Source organism: Cetorhinus maximus, chromosome 9, assembly GCF_964194155.1.
Source record: "Cetorhinus maximus chromosome 9, sCetMax3.hap1.1, whole genome shotgun sequence".
NCBI classification, from domain to species: Eukaryota; Metazoa; Chordata; class Chondrichthyes; order Lamniformes; family Cetorhinidae; genus Cetorhinus; species Cetorhinus maximus.
Window position 1 is genome coordinate 18,725,149 of NC_135887.1, and position 19,791 is coordinate 18,744,939.

A 19,791-nucleotide genomic window follows, 5' to 3' on the forward strand; every position below is an offset into this window, starting at 1 on the left:
ACCACATGCCACTCCTTTAATACGGTCCTTAAACATACCTCTTGGACTGAGTTTTTGGTCAATTGTCCCAATGCCTCCTTCTCACTGTCATTTTTTTTCCGTCTGATTACTCTCCGGTGTGAAGTGCTTTGGGGTGTTTTACCATTTTAAAGGCACTTTTTTTTTTAAGAGGTAGCCTGGCTATTAGACATCAGTTGTGGGAGGGGCCAATTTTCAGTATTGGCGCAATGGTAATCAATGGGAAGCAACAGAGTGCAGGGGATGTAATGGCCAGCTGATCTCCAAGCGCCAGTTTACACCCAACCTAAAGAGAAAATTACTCAATGAAACGTACAAAATTCTGAAGGGGCTCGGTAAGGTAGACGCTGAGAGATTGTTTCTGGAATCTAAAACAGTCTCAGGACAAGGGGCCGAACATTTAGGACTGAGATGAGGAGAAATTATTTCACTCAAAGGGCTTGGAATCTTTGGAATTCTCTACCCCAGAGGGTTGTGGATGCTCCATCGTTGAATATGTTTAATGCTGAGATGGACAGATTTTTGGTTTTTCAGGGAATTAAAGGATATGGGAAGTGGGCAGGAAATTGGAGTTGGAGCCCAAGGTCAGCCAAAATCGTATTAAATATTGGAGCAGGCTCGATGGGCCTGATAGTCTACTCCTGCTCCAATTTCTTGTGTTCTTGTATTGTTGTGTTGTGAAAGAATGAACATTTACATCATCTAGTTGCCATGTTTTGTCAGCAAATGGATATCAAGGTCCCATAAACAACAATGAGATGAATGAATGTCGTTTTAGTGGTGTTGACTGGGGAGAAATGGGGATACTGACATAAGTCCCTGATAAAACAGTGTCATGGAACAGTTAGAACTGACAGCTGGGCCCTTGGTTTAATGCCTTGTCCAATATAGCCCCTGGAATACATTGCTGCCTGATTACAGTTGTCAACTCTCTGTATTGTCTTCAAGAGGGAGCTGGACAGGTTCTTGACTGGGGCAGAGACTGCACTATATAGACAGCAAGTGATGTCCATTGAACAATTACTCCACGTGATCTCTTGGACTGATTTTGATCACCGGAGGAGGCCCGAAAGGAATTTTCCAGGCTATTATTTCCATTATTGATCCTAGGAATTTCCTTTGATTTTTTTTCTCCCTCTCTGGAGATTGCATGGTGATGGGTATGGGATAGTTGGGGGGCCAGGGAATGAAGTGTTTAGTCATGATGCTCTGGTCAAAATGGTGTGGGCCAGACAAGCCAGAGATTCCGGCCTGTGAAATTCCTAAGTACAGCATCGGCTGTAGAAGGTTCACGTGACTGATTCATGGGATGAAGGGGTTATCTTATGAGGAAGGGTTGGACCATTTGGCTCTTTATCTATTGGAGTTTAGAAGAATAAAGGGCGATCTTATTGAAACATATAAGATCCTGAGGGGTTGTGACAAGGTGGATGCTGAGAGGATATTTCCCTTTACATGAGAGACTAGAACTAGGGAACACAGTTTAAGAATAACAGGCCTCAAGAAAACAAGAAATGGGAGCAGGAGTAGAGCACACAGTTCGTCGAGCCTGCTCCGCTTTTCAATACGATCATGGCTGATCTTGGCCTTCAACTCTATTTTCCCACCTGCTCCCCATATCCCTTAATTCCCTGAGAGACCAAAAATCTGTCTATCCCAGCATTAAACGTATTCAACAATGGAGCATTTACAACCCTCTGGGGTAGATAATTACAAAGATTCCCAACCCTTTGAGTGAAGAAATTTCTCCCCATCTCAGTCCTAAATGATCCAGCCCCTTATCCTGAGACTGTGCCCCTGTGTTTTAGATTCCCCAACCAGCGGAAACAATCTCTGTGCCCACCCTATCAAACCCCCTCAGAATTTTGTAGGTTTCAATTCGATTGCCTCTCATTTTTCAAAACTCCAGGGAATATAAGCCCAATTTACTCAGCCTCTCATCGTCGGACAACCCCCTCATCCCAGGGACCAATTTGGTTAATATTTGCTGTACTACTTCTAATGCAAGCATATCCTTTCTTAAGCTCCCATTTAAGACGCAGATAAGGAGAAATTCTTTTCTGAGGAATTTTCTTCCCCAGAGAACAATGGAGGCAGGGTCATTGAATATTTTTAAGGCTGAGTTAGATAGATTCTTGATTGACAAGGGAGTGAAAGGTTATCGGAAGTAGACAGGAAAGTAGAGTTGAGGCCACAGTCAGATCAGCCATAATTTTATCAAATGGCGGAGCAGACTCAACAGGCTAAATGGCCTACTCCTGCTCCTAATTCGTACGTTTGCATGTTCGTATCAGCACTCCCACAATACTACGCTGGCCTGTAGAGTTTCCAACCCTCCAGGATTGGCCTGGAGTTTCCAAGAATTGAAGGTCAATCTCCAGGACGGCGCTGTGTACAACCTTCAAGAAAAATCATTAGGACGTTAAAAAAAATAGTTTTAAAACATTTTCTTTGAACATTTCTCTTTAGCAGGGAGAGAAATTTTGAAAATGGGGCCCAAATATAAGGCTGTTTGGCTGGCAGCCAAGCATCATCCAATTGGGTAATGAGTCTTCTTGCTTCTCAGTTGGCGTAGGAAGGCAGTACATCACAAGGATGGATGTGTTGGCTGGCTAATGGCTGGAGCGTGGGGGCAAGTCATGTGATGAAACCTCCAGGAATACATTTCGTCACAGTTGGCAACGCGCATGTCAGCCTAGATCATGGGTGGAGTCCATGACAAGGGGGACTGTAGATCGGTTGTGAAAAGATTGGGGATTTGGGGCTGATGTGGCCTTTCCTTGGACTATGCCTAGCTCTGTACTTCTTAGATCTTCTCTCTCATATACAATGTGTGTCTTTCAACAAATTCTTGCCCCTATTCTCTCCTGACGGTGCTGCCCTTGCAGTCTTCTGAAACCTTGTTTGAGTCATTGTTTTTCATGTGTAAGTCCAGGAGGCAGGGTATTCACCTGCAGATGTAGAACCTAGATTCTATCCTCAATTCTGATGTACACCTATCAAGTTTCAGAAGCAGGAATTCCTTACTGATTGGGTCCCCTCCCTATCTGGGGTATGGGAAGACCATCACTTGCAAGTCCCCCCAAGTGATGCACCATCCTAACTTGGAAATATATTTCCATTTCTTCATTGCTACTGGGCCAAAACCCTGGAACTCCCTCCTTAATAGCACTGCCTACACGACACAGACTCCAACGGGTCATTGAATATATCTAGGGCTGAGCTAGATAAATTTTTGATCTTTAGGGAAGTCATGGAGGGCAGGCAGAAAAGTACAGTTGAGGCCACAATCAGATCAGCCATGGTCATATTGAATGACAGAATAGGCTCGAGGGGCTGAATGGCCTACTCCTGCTCCTAATTCTTATGTTCTTATGGCACAAGAAGGTAGCTCATCAACATCTTCTCAAAGACAGCTAGGGGTGGGCAACAAATGCTGGCCTTGGCAGTGACACACACATCCCATGAACAAATAAAATACTTGAATAAAAACAGAAAATGTTGGAAATTCTTAGCAGGTCAAGCAGCATCTGTGGAGAGAGAGAAACAGTGTTAACGTTTCAAACATTAACTCTGTTTCTCTCTCCACAGGTGTTGCCTGACCCGCTGAGTATTTCCAGCATTTTCTATTTTATTTTGGATTTGCAGCATCTGCAGTATTTCGCTTCTGTAAAATTAAAAACTTGAAGCCTAGGTCTACCCACGAGCAAAGTCATAGGAAACAGGTCAGCTTGCTTCCCAGGAACATGGGTAAACCACTCAGCTCTCAAGCAAGCCCTGCACTACAGGTCACTCAGGGAGTCCGAGTTGCTGCGGCAACATACACTTTTACACGCGTGTCATAGTCCAGGGCTATAGAGAGTGATGGTAGAGGCTCCAACATTCTTTCCATCAGATGGCTGACCAGGAATCTCCCCCACTCTTATTGCCTGCCATCGGTGTATGATGGAAGGATTTACAGGTTGATAATCAGCTTGTTTGGCAACGTTATGACACATCTTCCTTGGCCATCAAGTCTTGAGTTTGGACTCGAACGCAGAGTTTCCAGTTCAGGGGCAGTGATGCTATCTACTGCACCACAAGACCTCAGTACCATGCCAGTAGATAACCTCAAATCCATTTCTCTGTTGTTACTCCTATTTCTTGATAACCTATTGATTTTAGTATTAAAAGTTTCAGCTGACCCAGCATCCATAGCCTTCTCAGGAAGAATATTTCCTCAACTCCTTTGGCTGAAGAACTTCTTCCTGATTTCACGACCATACATCTAATTTTAAGATTGTGCCCCCAGTAGAGGAAATAATTTCTCTGCATATACCTAATGGAATCAATTTTTCATTTTAAAGGCCTCGATTAGATCACTCCTGAGGAAATGCAAAGCCAAGTTTATGCAAACTATCTTCCTGAGTTAACCTTTAATTATGATAACCTTTAATCCTCAATGTAATTCTGGCACGTCTGCACGGTACAACAACAACTTATATCTCTGTAGCACCTTCAGCATAACGGAAGGTCCCAAGGCTCTTAAAAATAAGATGTCTTTCTTTTAAGACAGAGATGAGGAGAAATTTTTTCTCCCAAAGGGACATTGTGCGTGGAACTCTCTTCACCAGAGAGCAGTGGGGGCTGGGTCACTGAATTTATTCAAGGCAGAGTTAGACAGATTTTTGATAGACAAGGGAGCCAAGGGCTATGGGGACCAGACAGGAAAGTGGAGTTGAGACCACAGCCAGAGCAGCCATGATCTTATAGAATGGCGGAGCGAGCTCGAAGGACCAAATGGCCATCTCCTGCTCCTACGTCTCTATGTTCACAGGAGCATTATAAAACAAAGTAAGACACTGAGCTACTTAACGAGATATTAGGTCAGACAGCCAAAAGCTTGATCAAAGAGATAGGTTTTAAGAAGTGTCTTAAAGGAGGAAGGTGAGCTGGAGAGATGGAGAGGTGTAGGGAGGGAATTTCGGAGTTTGTGGCCTAGGCAGCTGAAGGCACAGCTGCCAATGATGGAGAAAATATAATTGGCCAGAATTAGAGGATGTGGGTATCCCAGAGTGTTGTGGGGTTGGAGGAGATTACAGAGAAAGAGAGGGGCGAGAGCATGAAGGGATTTGAAAAGGAGGATGAGAATTTTAAAATCAGAATGTTGCTTGCCCAGGAGCCAATATAGGTCAGCGTGCACAGGGGTAAAAGGGGAACTGGACTTGGTGCGAGTTAAGACACAGGCAGGAGAGTTTTGGATGACCTAAGGTTTACGGAGGGTAGAATGTGAGAAACCAGCAAGAAGTATGTTGGAAGAGTTGAGTCTTGAGGAAATGAAGGCATGAAAGATAAGCTGAGGGAGGGGCGAAGTGGAACGATGTTAGGAAGGTGGCCTTAGAGATGATACGAATATGAGGCTCCCCCATTGAGGCCAATATATTTTTCCTGTTCTTTATTGAGTTCTGTTGAAGGGTCATGAGGACTCGAAACGTCAACTGTGCTCTTCTCCGCCGATGCTGCCAGACCTGCTGAGTTTTTCCAGGTATTTTTTATATTTTTCCTGTGGTTCGGTGCAGTGCTCCAGATAGGCTCTGACTAAAGCTCTGTATAACTGAAGCATCACTTCCTCACTTCTGTATTTCAATCCATTTGATATAAAGGCCAACATTCCATTAGCCTTTGTGATTACTTTTTGTACCTGTACACTAGCTTTTAGTGATTTATGTACCAGGGCACATAATTCCTTTTGCTCCTCCACAGCTCCGAGTCTCTCACCATTAAGAAAATATTCCGATTTGTCTTTCTCAGATTCAAAGTGGATGACCTTGCACTCCGGCACATTGAACTCTAAGCCAATGTCCCTTTGTATTTTGCTGCTACCATCTACAACATTTACTGTGCAATTTCCTCACAGCCTTGTACTTTTCTATCCGGCTGTATTTCTTTACTTCTCTCTTCCACATCCCACTCCTTGGGTTATGGAAGCATGATGGTTATGCTACTGGTCCAGTAATCCAGAACCCTGGACGAATCATCCTGAAGCATGAGCTCAGATCCCACCCACCATATTAGCAGGGGAATTTGTATTCAATTAATTAAATTAATTAAGAGGTGGGAATAAAAAGCGAGCATCAGTAAAGGTGACCAGGGAGCCACCAGATTATTGTAAAAACCCACCTGGTTCACTAATTCCAGAATAAGCAACTCACCTCCTGACTCCCCAAAGCCTGTCCACTATCTACCAGGCACAAGTCAGGAGTGTGATGGAATACTCCCCACTTGCCTGGATGAGAGTGCAGCTCCAGCAACACTCAAGAAGCTTCACACCATCCAGGACAAAGCACTCGGCACCACATCCACCAATGTAAACGTCCACTCCTTCTACCACCGATGCACTGGCCCACACTGCAGCACCACACCAAGGCTATTTTGATAGCACCTTCCAAACCCATGACCTCTACCATCTAGAAGGACAAGGGCAGCAGACACATGGGAACACCACCTGAAAGTTCCCCTCCAAACCACTCACCATCCTGACTTGGAAATATATTGCCGTTTCTTCACTGTCGCTGGGTCAAATCCTGGAACTCCCTCCCCAGCAGCACTGTGGGTGTACCTACACCATATGGACTGCAGCGGTTCAAGAAGGTGGCTCAATACCACCTTCTCAAGGGCAATTAGGGATGGGCAACAAATGCTGGCCCAGCCAACAACATCCACATCCCCTGAAAGAATAAAGAAAATTAATTAAGCTTTTAGCTTTTTGTTTTTATTATTAAAGAAAATTAATGTTGTTTAGGGAATGAAATCTGCTCTGCTTACCCAGTCTGGCATATATGTGACTCCCGATCTGCAGTGACATGGTTGTGACTCAATTGGTCCCTGAAAGGATCTAGCAAGCCATTCATTTGTATTTAAGGAATGTGGCTCACCATCGCCTTCTCAAGGACAATAAATAGTGACCATACCAGCAATACCCCCATCCTGCAATTTTTAAAAAATTCATTTAATTCATTTGGTGGTGAGCTGCCTTCTTGAACCACTGCAGTCCATGTGGTGTAGGTACACCCCACAGTGCTGTTAGGGAGGGAGTTCCAGGATTTTAACCCAGTCACAGTGAAGGAACAGCGATATATTCCCAAGTCAGGATGGTGTGTGGCTTGGAGGAGGTCTTCCAGGTGTTGGTATTCCCATGTGTCTGCTGCTCTTCTAGATGGTAGTGGTTGTGGGTTTGGAAGATGCTATCTAAGGAGCCTTGGTGAGTTCCTACAGTGCATCTTGTAGATGGTACACTTTGCTGCCACTGTGCGGTAGTGGTGGAGGGAGTGAATGTTTGTGGATGGGGTGCCAATCAAGAAGACTGCTTTGTCCTGGATGGTGTCAAGCTTCTTGAGTGTTGTTGGAGCCGCACTCATCCAGGCAAGTGGAGAGTATTCCATCACACTCCTGACTTGTGCCACGTAGATGTTGGACAGGCTTTGGGGAGTCAGGAGGTGAGTTACTCGCCGCAGGATTCCTAGCCTCTGACCTGCTCTTGTAGACACAGTATTTATATGGCTAGTCCAGTTCAGTTTCTGGTCAATGGTAACCCCCAGGATGTTGATAGTGGGGGATTCAGCAATAGTAATGCAACTGAGTTTCAAGAGGCGATGGTTTGATTCTCTTTGTTTGGAGATGGTCATTGCCTGGCATTTGTGTAGTGCAAATGTTACTTGCCACTTGTCAGCCCAAGCCTGGGTATTGTCCAGGTCTTGCTGCATTTGGACATGGACTGCTTCAGTATCTGAGGAGTTGCAAATGGTCCTGAACATTGTGCAATCATCAGCGAACATCCCCACTTCTGATCTTATGATGGAGGGAAGGTTATTGATGAAGCAGCTGAAGATGGTTGGGTCAAGGACACTACCCTGAGGAACTCCTGCAGTGATGTCCTGGAACTGAGATGACTGACCTCCAACAATCACAACCATCTTCCTTTGTGCTAGATATGACTCCAACCAATTGAAAAATGCTAGTCACCCAAAACTCTATTGCAAAACTGTGGAAATTATTTGGAAAAATAAATGAACACTGCATAAAATACCCAGCTGTAAGTCAACACTGTCCTGGGAGAAACACTTAAAAATGAAGAAGGATGTGGTAGTTGGAAAAAGCGGCATGGAATCTGTTACTTGGCAACCATAAAATCTCATAACTTTTCCACCATTTATGAATTTTTAATGATTTTTGTAATGATTATTTTTGCACTGAAATTGGCAGTGCTGCAGCAGAGAGGTGATATACAGACAGAGTCATGTGATGACCACAGACGCAGCAGTTAAGAGAGAGGGAATCAGAGTTGGGCCCAATTACTGATGAACCAAACACACACTGTGTTTAACTGACTGCCTTCCTAGCCTGGTTTTTCACCATGGCCACAGCATGGTGAAGGTCTGGGGTTGTCCTTTTATACGACTAAGTAGGAAAAGCTACAAACGTCCTTTTCAATATCACAGCATTTTTCCTTATTCCTTCAAGGGATGTCACTGGCAAGACCAGCATTTGTTACCCATCCCTAAGTGCCCTGCTTGGCCATTTCGGTTGGGGGGCTGGTGGGGGGGGAGCAGTTAAGAGCTAACCACATTGCTCTGGGTCTGGGGCCACATGTAGGCCAGAATGGGGGTGGTTGATTTCCTTCCCTAAAGGGCATTCATGAACCGAATGGGCTTTTATGACAATCCACGATAGTTTCACGGTCACCATCAGTGAGACTAGCTTTATAATTCCGGATTTATTAATTGAATTTAAATTCCACCAGCTGCCGTGGTGGGATTTGACCCTATGTCCCTAGCGCATTAGTCTGGACCTCCGGAATACTCGTCCAATGATATCATTACTATGCCACCATTTCCTTCAATGAATTAGTATATCGCAGTGTATAACCACTGGCTGACAGGCAGACCCAGAGCTTGTAACCTGCAAGGCAACAGCTCACAATCCTAAAGAAAATGATGAGGGGCAAAGGGGAAAATGAAAAAAATGGTAGGTTTAATTTAAAAAAAAAATTCATTCTCCAGAAGTGGGCATCGCTGGCAAGGGCGACATTAATTGCCCATCCCTAGCTGTCTTGAGAAGGCAGTGGCACACCATTTTCTCGAATTGCTGGTAAGCGGTTTGATACAACTGGTATTTGGTGGTTAAGAGCCAACTGAGTTGGGGGGTCACATGTAGACCTGGCCGGTTAAAGATGGCAGATTTGTTTCGCTGAAAGACATTTGTGAATCATAGAGTCATAGGGTTATTATGGCACAGAATGCATCCATGCTGGCACTCTGTAGAGGAATCCAGCACCAGCTAGGGTTTCACGGTAATCGTGGTCACTTTTGCTGAAAGCAACTTTTCCAGATTTTTATCTTAACTGAATTCAAATTCGCAGATTGTCAATGGTGAGATTATGAACTCAAATTCTCTGGATAACTTGTTCAGGCCTTTGGATTACAAGTCCAGTAATACAACCACTGCAGTACTGTAAGCAACTAAACAGGCTTGTGAAAAAGTGAAAGGATAGTTCTGGAGATGGTTGCACCTTTGTGGGAGGAAGGATTGAGTCTAATGGCAGAATGTGAAGGCACGGTGGAGATAATAAATAAACACTTAGAAAATATCTTTACAAATAATGGTGAAATTAGAATGTAGGTGTACTGGAGGAGGATTTGGAAAAATGGTTAGAGATGAACTGTAAAAGAAGATATTGGTTCTAAAAAAAACAGATCTCAAGGCTGTTGAAAGAAATCAAAGTGGAGATAAAAGCAGCTACAATATATCAATTGGCCTTAAATATGCCAATTGTGTTGTAGAATTGGAGCGCAGACAATGTGTCCTTTATTCAAGAAGAGGCTGAAGAATAAACTTCTAATATCTAGTATTAGTATCATATAATGCAGCAGGAGACCATTCAGCCCATCATACCTGTTTCAGCTCTCTGAAAGAGCTAGCTCATTAGTCCCATTTCCCCATTATACACAGTCCTGCAAATTTATCCTTCTTAAATACAGATTTAATTCCCTTTTGAAAGTTGCTATTGAATCTTCTTCCAACAGCCTTTCAGTTTGTGCAGCCCAGGTCATAACAACTTGCTGACTAAAAAAAATTCTCCTCAACCCTGGTCGGGCGTTTTTGCCAATTATCATAAATCTGTGTTCTCCGGTTACTGACGCTCCTGGCAGTGAAAACAGTTCATTTACTATTATTTACTAATGGTTTATCCTATTTACTCTATCAAAACCCTTCAAGATTTTGAGCATCTCTATAAAATCTCCCTTTAAGCTTCTGTACAGCGAGGCGAGTGATCCCAGCTTCTCTCACCTCTTCATGTAACTGAAACCCATGAGTCCTGGCACCATTCTAGAAAGGAAGAAAGAAAGATTTGTATTTATACAGTGCCATTCATGACCTTAGGACACCTCCAAGTGCTCTACAGCCAATGAAGTGTAGTCACTGTTGTAATGCAGGAAGTGTGGCAGGCAATTTGTACACAGCAAGATCCCGTAAACGGTCATGAAGAAATAACCAGATCACCTGTTTTAGGGATTCTAATGAACTGTTAGTCTAATATCAGTTCTGTACAAAGTCTTAGGATCCATAATTTCAGGGGGAAAAAAGTGAGCAATCAGAAATGCATGGATTCATCAAAGATAGCTGACAATAATTCGTTAAAGACAAGTTGCTTTTGACAAATATAATAGTGTTTTGAATAGTTTACTAATTAGGTAGATATAGAGAAAGCTGTAAATATTGTGTATATGGATTTTCAGATGGCGTTCAATAAGCTTCCTTTCTGAGTACACACTGTGTTCCTCCTGTCTATCAGGAATATCAATATGTTTATTTTGAGGTTTTCAAACAACCACATCGCTTCTCCAAGATTTCAAAACTGTTCTTCCCAGGGGATTTTCCAACTACCAGCTTTTCTTTGAGCACAAAAACTCCTCATACTCTAGAAATGAGGTACTGGGACTTCCTGAATTTTGAAAGGCTTATCACTCAATTTCAAAAACGAGCTCTCAGTTAAATACAAACTGGGAAAGAAGTCCTAGCATTTATATAACACCTTTCATGACCCCAGGACATCCCAAAGTGCTTTACAGCCAATTGAGTTATTTTGAACTGTGGTGTCACTGTTGTAATGTGGGAAAGGCTGTACACAGCAAGTTCCCAGAAACAGCAATGTGATAATGACCTGACAATCCAATTTAATGATGTTGGTTGAGGCACAAGTAACTGTTGTGCTTCTATATTGGTATAAAAGGCATCAATCGCTCATAAGGGATTGTATAAACATGTTGTGGGTTCATTTATTGAGAACATTTATATAGAGGCATAAAGCTTGAAGGCACCAGCAGCAGAGCTGTCTGTAGTGCTCTGCTGAAAAGCAAAAGTGAAACTAAATCTGGATCGCATGACACACGTCCTTCTAGTGATGTCATGCTGCGATCCCTTACAGCCATATTACAACATTCCCTTTTCTTTTTAGAGATACTTTCCCCCTTCCAAAAAAAGTGTAACTATTTACATTACATGATTGAACAGCACTTGAGGAACTGGAATTGATCTGATTTGTCCTCTGTTTATGCTTCACCATTGCGCCTTTGTGTGGAATGACTTCATAGAACTTGGCTCTGAACAAATCCCTGCCACCTCGGTTGATTGCCATGTACCTTGTGTAGGATCCTGGCTGCAAACCTGTTGTCCCAACTGTAAACCTGGCAATTCCGTACCCACATTTTTATCATGCACATTGGTCATCTTCTCTTGCAGTTTTAAAAGTTGCTCTCTAGTTTCTAAGGGAGTAGAATGGGTAAGAGTAGATAAATTGATACACACTGGTCTGCTGAACATGAGCTCTGCTGGTGATAGAATAGTTACACTTAAAAGTTGTCACTCTCAGATGTAACATTGCAATCTGAAGATCTTGCTTGGTCTCGATTTTACTATGTGAACCATTTGTTCAGCCAGGCTGTTAGATCTAGGGTAATAAGGAGAAGAGGTAGTGTGATCAGTATTCCACTTCTCACACATGCCCTGGCTTACCAATAAATTGTGGACCGTTCTCTGCAATGATCTCTCTAGGCCCACCAAATAAACTGAAAATAACACTTAGAGTGTGTGTGACAGTTACGCTTGAAGTATTTTGCAATTGTCAAATAATGGGGTATTTGGTAAACTAGTGGACGATGACGATGAAGCTGTCTGCATGTGCTCTGCTGAAAAGCAACTGTGAAACTAAATCTGGATCACATGCTGTCTCCTAAAAGCATATTACAACAATAATGGCCAGAATACCAGAGTAACTCCCTTGCTCTTCTTGAAAACAGTGCCTTGAGATCATTTACATCCACCCAGGAGGGAAGATGGACACTTGGTTACACATCTCATTTGAAAGTCACCAGCTCCAACAGCGCACACTCCTTCAGTACCGCACTGGAACCTCAGCCTAGATTTTGTGCTCTAGTTTCTGGAATGGGATTTGAACCCATGACCTTCTGGTTCAGAGGTGACGGTGCTACTTCTGTGTGAGCCTTCATATATTACATAGAGATGTTCATGGCTGTCTGTGTGTGCGTATGCGTGTGCGCAAGCATGTGTGTGTTTGAGAAATGGCCTGGTATGACCATGATGCTGACATTCTCAGCTGTGGTACTCAGTAGTGTCACCTTTCTTATTTTGAATTGTCTTTTTTAATGGTGTGCTTGGAAACGCTGAAAAGGGAAAATATGAGAAATAAGCAGAAATAAGAAGAAAAAATGCTGCAAATACTCAGCAGGTCAGGCAGCATTTGTGGAGATAGAGAACCGAAATGAGCTATAAGGTTGGCCTGATCGGCAAACTCATAAATGGGGCCCGAGCCATTTGCTCACCGAGCAAGCTTGATGCTGAAATAGGGCGCATCAAAGCCATCCCATGAGATAATGGCTGCCCTGATCAGATTGTTGTATATTGCACAAACTCCTGAATGGGCCTAAGGCTGCCACTTTCGGTCCTAAAAAGTGCCCAGTCTACCTCAGATTAGAGTAAGGTGTCTCAAAAATTTGAGCAACAGGTGAAGCTAGCTTTTTTTAACGCTGCTACTATGCAGTAGCAACTCGGGTGGTATTCGTCACTAACAGGATGCTGCCGTCAAGCCAAGTAGACATTCTGCCTATCACACAAATGAGTAACGTAGTATACGAATTTCAGTGCCGGTGTGATGGCCATAGACCGTACATCTCAAAGACCAGCGGATCATACCAAACAGCATGTCCCAGCCGCTGTTTGCAACGGGCAAGTTACTGATCGTACCCCACCAGCCAATGCTTGCAAAACTCAAAACATAGTGTTCAACATTAGATGTGAGTCTGTGATTGGACAGCGCTTGCTAAACAATCCTGAGTGTGCTAAGAATTACACTGAAAACCAATTTAAGATAGTCACTCAGGCTCGCAGTGTGGTGCACTAACGTGTGCTAGAGTCTACATGTATTAATACAGAGGGCCCCGTTCTTTACAGACGGAAAGAACATGTACACACATTGGCCAGAATTTTCCAGCACCTCATGCCAGTGGGATCTTCCAGTCCCGCTAATGTGAATGGAGATTTCAATGGCTTGCCGGCCCCGCCGTCGAGGAGGCTAGAAAATTCCAGCCATTGTGACTGTTTCAACTAAACAAAATAGGCGACAGCTATCCTTTGGTCCATTCCCTTGGGCAATGCCTTGACCAAACACAGTCAACCTGCCTAGTTTGAATTTAAACAAAGCATGGCAGTTAATTGTCAGTTATCAGTTAACTGGTGCATTCTCCATGACAACACTTTGACCAATCAGAGTCCACTTGCCAACCATTCAGCACTCTCTTCTCATGAAGTATAAATTGTTGTTCTCTTTACAATTGGCATTCTTGTGAATTGCCCTGATGAGTGCAAGGTGAAAATCTTCGACAGCATGTGTCTTTTTCAGCAATGCTCAAGTTCTGTACTACCAAATGACTATGTGAAACAGATTTAATGGGCTTGATTTAATGCAGGAAACAGGGGTCTCACCCATCGGTTCCCCAACTGGTAGGAACCCTGTGTCACTTCCGTGGGAGAGGCCCAACAGAATTGAGACGTCTGCCTGGCACTTGGCTGGCCAGTGTCACGCAGGCCTTCCCCGGGATTTAGGATCTTGGCAGCCGAAATCCCACCTGCCTGAGAGCCAGTCAGAGGCCCACAGCTCTCCATTCCTGGCAGCGCTACCGGGAGCAGTGACTGCCGCTGGCAATGCTTCTGGAGCTTCACCAGAGATCTTCGTCTGATCCCTGGACTCAGGTGAGTGAGAGTCATGTTAAATCCCTGAGCCACCACTAAACCCCAGTGGGCTCAGGGATAATTGGTATCAAGTAGCTCACTAATTAGCTCAGTTGACATCCAACTGTGAGTGGGCGGGATTCCCACATCATGCCCTTCCCATCCCCAACCTGATTGAGGACAGTTTCCCGACACCAGGAATCCGATGTGGGTATTCCCACCCTATTTTCCGCGCGCCCCCCCCACCCCCAACCCTCCACCCCTTCGTGACAGGCTGAATTAAATTTCACCCAATGTTTCAGGTCAGTTTGTCAGAACTGGAATAAAGTTAGAGATGTAACAGATTTTAAGCAAGAACTGCAGCTGGTAAAGGGGGGAACAGAGGAAAGAATAAACAGGAAGTTCTCTGATATAAAACAGAGTCAGGAGAGATTAGATGACAAAAGGGATGATGGTGCACAGCAAAAGGAGATTCTAATGCGACAAATAAGAGATGGGTCTAGAGGTAAATGGGAATAGTAGAATGATTGCCAACAGCTGCTATCTAAAAAATTGTGGGCAGAGGCTCATTTATGCTTGCTAGAAGGTGAGGGGAGAGTGACTGCCCTTGACATCAAGGCAGCATTTAACAGAGTGTGGCATTACGGAGCCCTAGCAAAACTAGAGTCAATGGGAATCATGGAAAAACTCTCCCCTGATTGGAGTCATACCTAGCACAAAGGAAGATGGTTGTGGTTGTTGGAGGTCAGTCATTCCAGTCCCGGGAAATCGCTGTAGGGGTTCCTCAGGTTAGTGTCTTTGGCCCAACCATCTTCAGCTGCTTCATCAATGACCTTCCTTCCATCATAAGGTCAGAAGTGGGGAGGAGCTCAGATCGGAAGAACAATGTGTGGAATCTGTTTGGGTGGAGCTATGAAACAGCAAAGGGCAGCAGACATTGACTGGAGTTGTTTTTAGGCCACCAAACAGTAGTGGTAATGTGGGGCATGGTATTAATCAGGAGATGAGAGAAGCATGTAGCGTGGGCAATACAGTAATCAAGGGTGACTTCAATCTGCATATAGACTGGGTAAACCAATTGAGCACTAATGCTGTGGAAGATGAGTTTTTGGAGTGTGTTAGGGATGGTTTTCTAGAGCAGTATGTTGAAGAGCCGGGCGACAGGCAATTTTAGATCTAGTATTATGTAATGAAAAAGGGCTAATTAATAATATTGTTGTAAAAGAACCTTCAGGGATGTGTGACGACAATATGATAGAATTTTACTTTATGTTTGAAAGTGAGGTAGTTCACTCTGAAGCAAGGGTGTTAAAGTTGAATGAAGGAAATTATGAAGGCATAAGGGCCAAATTGGCTGAGGTGGATAGGGAAAATACATTAAAAGGTATGACTGTACATAGGCAATGGATAGTCTTCAAAGAACTATTACATAGCTTACAGCACCATTACATTCCTTCAAGGTGCAAAAACCCAAAAATGTCAGTCAACCATGGCTGACAAAGGAAGTTAAGGATTGTATAAGATTAAAAGAAAAAGCTTATAAAGTTGCCAGGAGTAGTAATAAACCTGAGTTTTTGGAGGTTTTTAGAGTACAGTAAAGGAAGGCCGAGAAATTGGTAAAGAAAGGGAGAATAGAATATGAATTTAACTAGCCAGAAACATAAAAACGGACTGTCAAAGCTTCTGTAAGTATGTAAAAAGGAAGCATTTGACTAAGACAAATGGGGTCCATTACAAACAGATTCAGGAGAATTCGTAATGGGGAATAGAGAAATGGTAGAGAAACTAAATGATTACTTTGTGTCTGTTTTCACTGAGGAAGATACAGGAAATCTGCCAGATTTAGAGACCCAAAGGACTAGGGAGAATGAGGAGTTGAAGGAAATTAGTACAAGTCAGAAGGTTGTATTGGAGAAATTAATGGGACTGAAAGTTGATAAGTCCCCAGAACCTGATATTCTACATCCCAGAATGTTGCATAACTATGGAGATAGTGGATGCATTGGTGATCATTTTCCAAAATTCTACAGGTTCTGGAATGGTTCTTGAAGATTGGAAAGTAGCAAATGTCACCCCACTGTTTAAGAAGGAAAGGAGAGAGAAAACAGGGAACTACAGACCTGTTAGCCTTACGTCAGTAGTAGGGAAAATGCTAGAATCAATTATAAATGGATACTTACATAATCATGATCCAATTGGGCATTGTCAGCGTGGATTTGTGAATGGGAAATCATGTTTGACAAACTTGCTGGAGTTTTTTGAGGATGTTACTAACAAAATTGATAAAGGAGAGTGGATGGGCATAGTCTGCTTGGATTTTCAGAAGGCTTTTGATAAAGTACCGCGCAGGAGGTTGATTAGCAAAATAAAGGCACATGGGATACAAGGCAATATACTGGCATAGATTAAGGATTGGCTAACAGGCAGAAAACAGAGAATTGGAATAAATGGGTCATTCTCGCATTGACAGGCTGTGACTAGTGACCGCAAGGATCAGTACTTGGGCCCCAGCTGTTCACAATATATATCAATGATTTGGATGTGGGCACCAAATGTAATATTTCCAAGATTGCGGATGATACAAAGCTAGGTGGGAATGTGTGTTGTGAGGAAGATGTAAAGTGGCTACAGGAGGATTTGGACAGATTTAATGAGTGGGCAAGAACATGGCAGATGGAAAAATGTGAGGTTATCCACTTTGGTAGAAGGGACAGATATGCAGAGTATTTCCTAAATGGTAAGAGATTGGAAAGTGTAGATGTACAAAGGGACCTGGGTGTCCTTGTCCATAAGTCACCGAAAGCTAATATGCAGGTACAGAAAGCAATTAGGAAGGCTACTGGAATGTTAGCCTTTATCACAAGAGGATCTGAGTACAAGAGTAGTGAAGTGGTGCTTCAATTGTACAGAAGCTTGGTTAGACTGCACCTGGAGTACTGTCTGCAGTTTTGGTCCCCTTACCTCAAAGTATATTATTGTCATAGAGGGAGTGCAGTGAAGGTTCACCAGACTTGTTCCGGGGATGGCAGGGCTGTCTTATGAAGAGAGATTGGGGAAACTGGGCCTGTATTTTCTAGAGTTTCGAAGAATGAAAGGTGATCACATTGAAACCTACAATAGACAGGGTAGATGCAGGTAAGATGTTTCCCCTGGTTGGGGAGTATAGAACCAGGGGGCACAATTTCAAAATAAGGGGGGAAGCCACTTAGGACCGAGATGAGGAGAAATTTCTTTACTCAGAGGGTTGTGAATCTTTGGAATTCTTTACCCCAGGGGGCTGTGGAAGCTCAGTCATTGAATATGTTTAAGGTAGAGATTGATAGATTTCTGATTAACAGTAACATAAAAGGTTATGGGGATAATGTGGGTAAAGGACACTGAAGTGTTCGATCACCCATGATCATATTGAATGGCGGAGCAGGCTCGATGGGCTGAATGGCCTACTCCTGTTCCTAGGTTCCTATGTTGTGAACAAAAGCGTTCAAACAAATGGGGAAAAAATCCACACAATTATTTTAATGTGTTTATGATTTTTCTCCTGGGTCACACAGCAGTGTTATGGAGATTAATCATTTCCAGAGACTCCTGGACAATTCTGGAGGGTTGGCAAACCTCCAAACCACATCACCAGTGAGACCAGAGTTACAGTATTATTTTAAATTGTTTTATTTTAAAATTATTTAAAATTTTTTTTGCAATTTTTCTTCATAAAGTTTAATAAAAACCTTTCCTTTAGTATTTTTGCCATTACACGTTTCATGGTTACTCAGATTTTAGTCAGCTAAAGGTCTCCAGAGGCTGTTCGCCCAACACTGGTGTAGCTTTAAGAGCGAGTGCTAAGGACAATGATGAGGTAGCCCAGCTATTTACTGACAGAGTGCCATGAGCATCAGCAAGTGGAGGCTATATCCAGCATCATTTCTTTATTAATTCACAACATGGGTACGTCACTGGCAAGACCAGCATTTATTGCCCATCCCTAATTGCCCTTGAGAAGGTGGTGGTGAGCTGCCTTCTCGATCCGCTGCAGTCCACGTGGTGTAGGCACACCCACAGTGTCGTTAGGGTCGGGGGGGAGTTCCAGGATTTTGACCCAGCGACAGTGAAGGAAAGGTGATATAGTTCCAAGTCAGGATGGTGAGTGGCTAGGAGGGGAACTTGCAGGGTGGTGGTGTTCCCATGGTGTCAGCTGCCCTTGGCAGAATCACAGAATTGTTATAGTGCAGAAGGAGGCCATTTGGCCCATTGTGTCTGCACCAGCTCTGCAAATGAGCATTTCACCGAATGCCATTCTCCTTCCTTCTCCCTGTAACCCTGCAGGTTGTTTCTTTTCAAATAATCATCTAATTACCTCTCGAATGCCTCGATTGAATCTGCCTCCACCTCACTCTCAGGCAGTGCATTCCAGATCCTAACCATTCACCGTGTGAAAAAGATTTTTCTCATATCAGTTTTGCTTCTTTTGCCAATTACTTTAAATCTGTGCCCTCTTGTCCTTGATCCTTTCATGAGTGGGAACAGTTTCTCCATATCTGCTCTGTCTAGACCCCTCATAATTTCGAAATACCTCTATCAAATCTCCTCTTAGTCTTCTCTTCTCCAAGGAAAACAGTTTCAACTTCTCCAATCTATCTTAATAACCAAAGTTTCTTATCCTTGGATCCATTCTTGTAAACCTCTTCTGCATTCCTTCCAATGCTTTCACATCCTTCCTATAATGTGGCACCCAGAACTTTACCTACTACTCCAGCTGAGGTCTAGCTAGTGTCTTATACAAGTTCAACATAACCTCCTTGCTCTTGTACTCTATGCCCTTATTAATAAAGCCTAGGATACTGTATGCTTCATTAACTGCTCTCTCAACCTGTCCTGCCACCTTTAAGACTTATGTGCATATACACCCAGGTCCCTCTGCTCCTGCACCCCCTTTAAAATTGTACCCTTTATCTTATATTCTCTCTCCACGTTCTTCCTACTGAAATGTATCGCCCCACATTTCTCCTCATTGAACCTCATCTGCCACCTATCCACTCACTCCACCAAATTGTCTATGTCCCTTTGATGTTCTACACTGTCCTCCTCACAGTTCACAATGATTCCAAGTTTTGTATGGCGTAAATTTTGAAATTGTTCCCTGCACTCCAAGGTCTAGATTATTAATATATATCAGGAAAAGCAAGGGTCACAATACTGACCCCTGGGGAACTCCACCACCAACCTTCCCCCAGCCTGAAAAACATTAATTAACCATTACTCTCTGTTTCCTTGTCACTCAGCCAATTTTGCATCCCTTATCCTTCTAGGTGGTAGGTGTTCTGGGTTTGGAAGGTGTTGTTGAAGGGGCCTTGGTGAGTTGCTGCTGTGCATCTTGTAGATGGTACACACTGCTGCCACTGTACACCAGTAGTGGAGAGTCTGAATGTTTAAGGTGATGGATGTGGTGCCAAACAATTGGGCTGCTTTGTCCTGGATGGTGTTGAACTTCTCAAG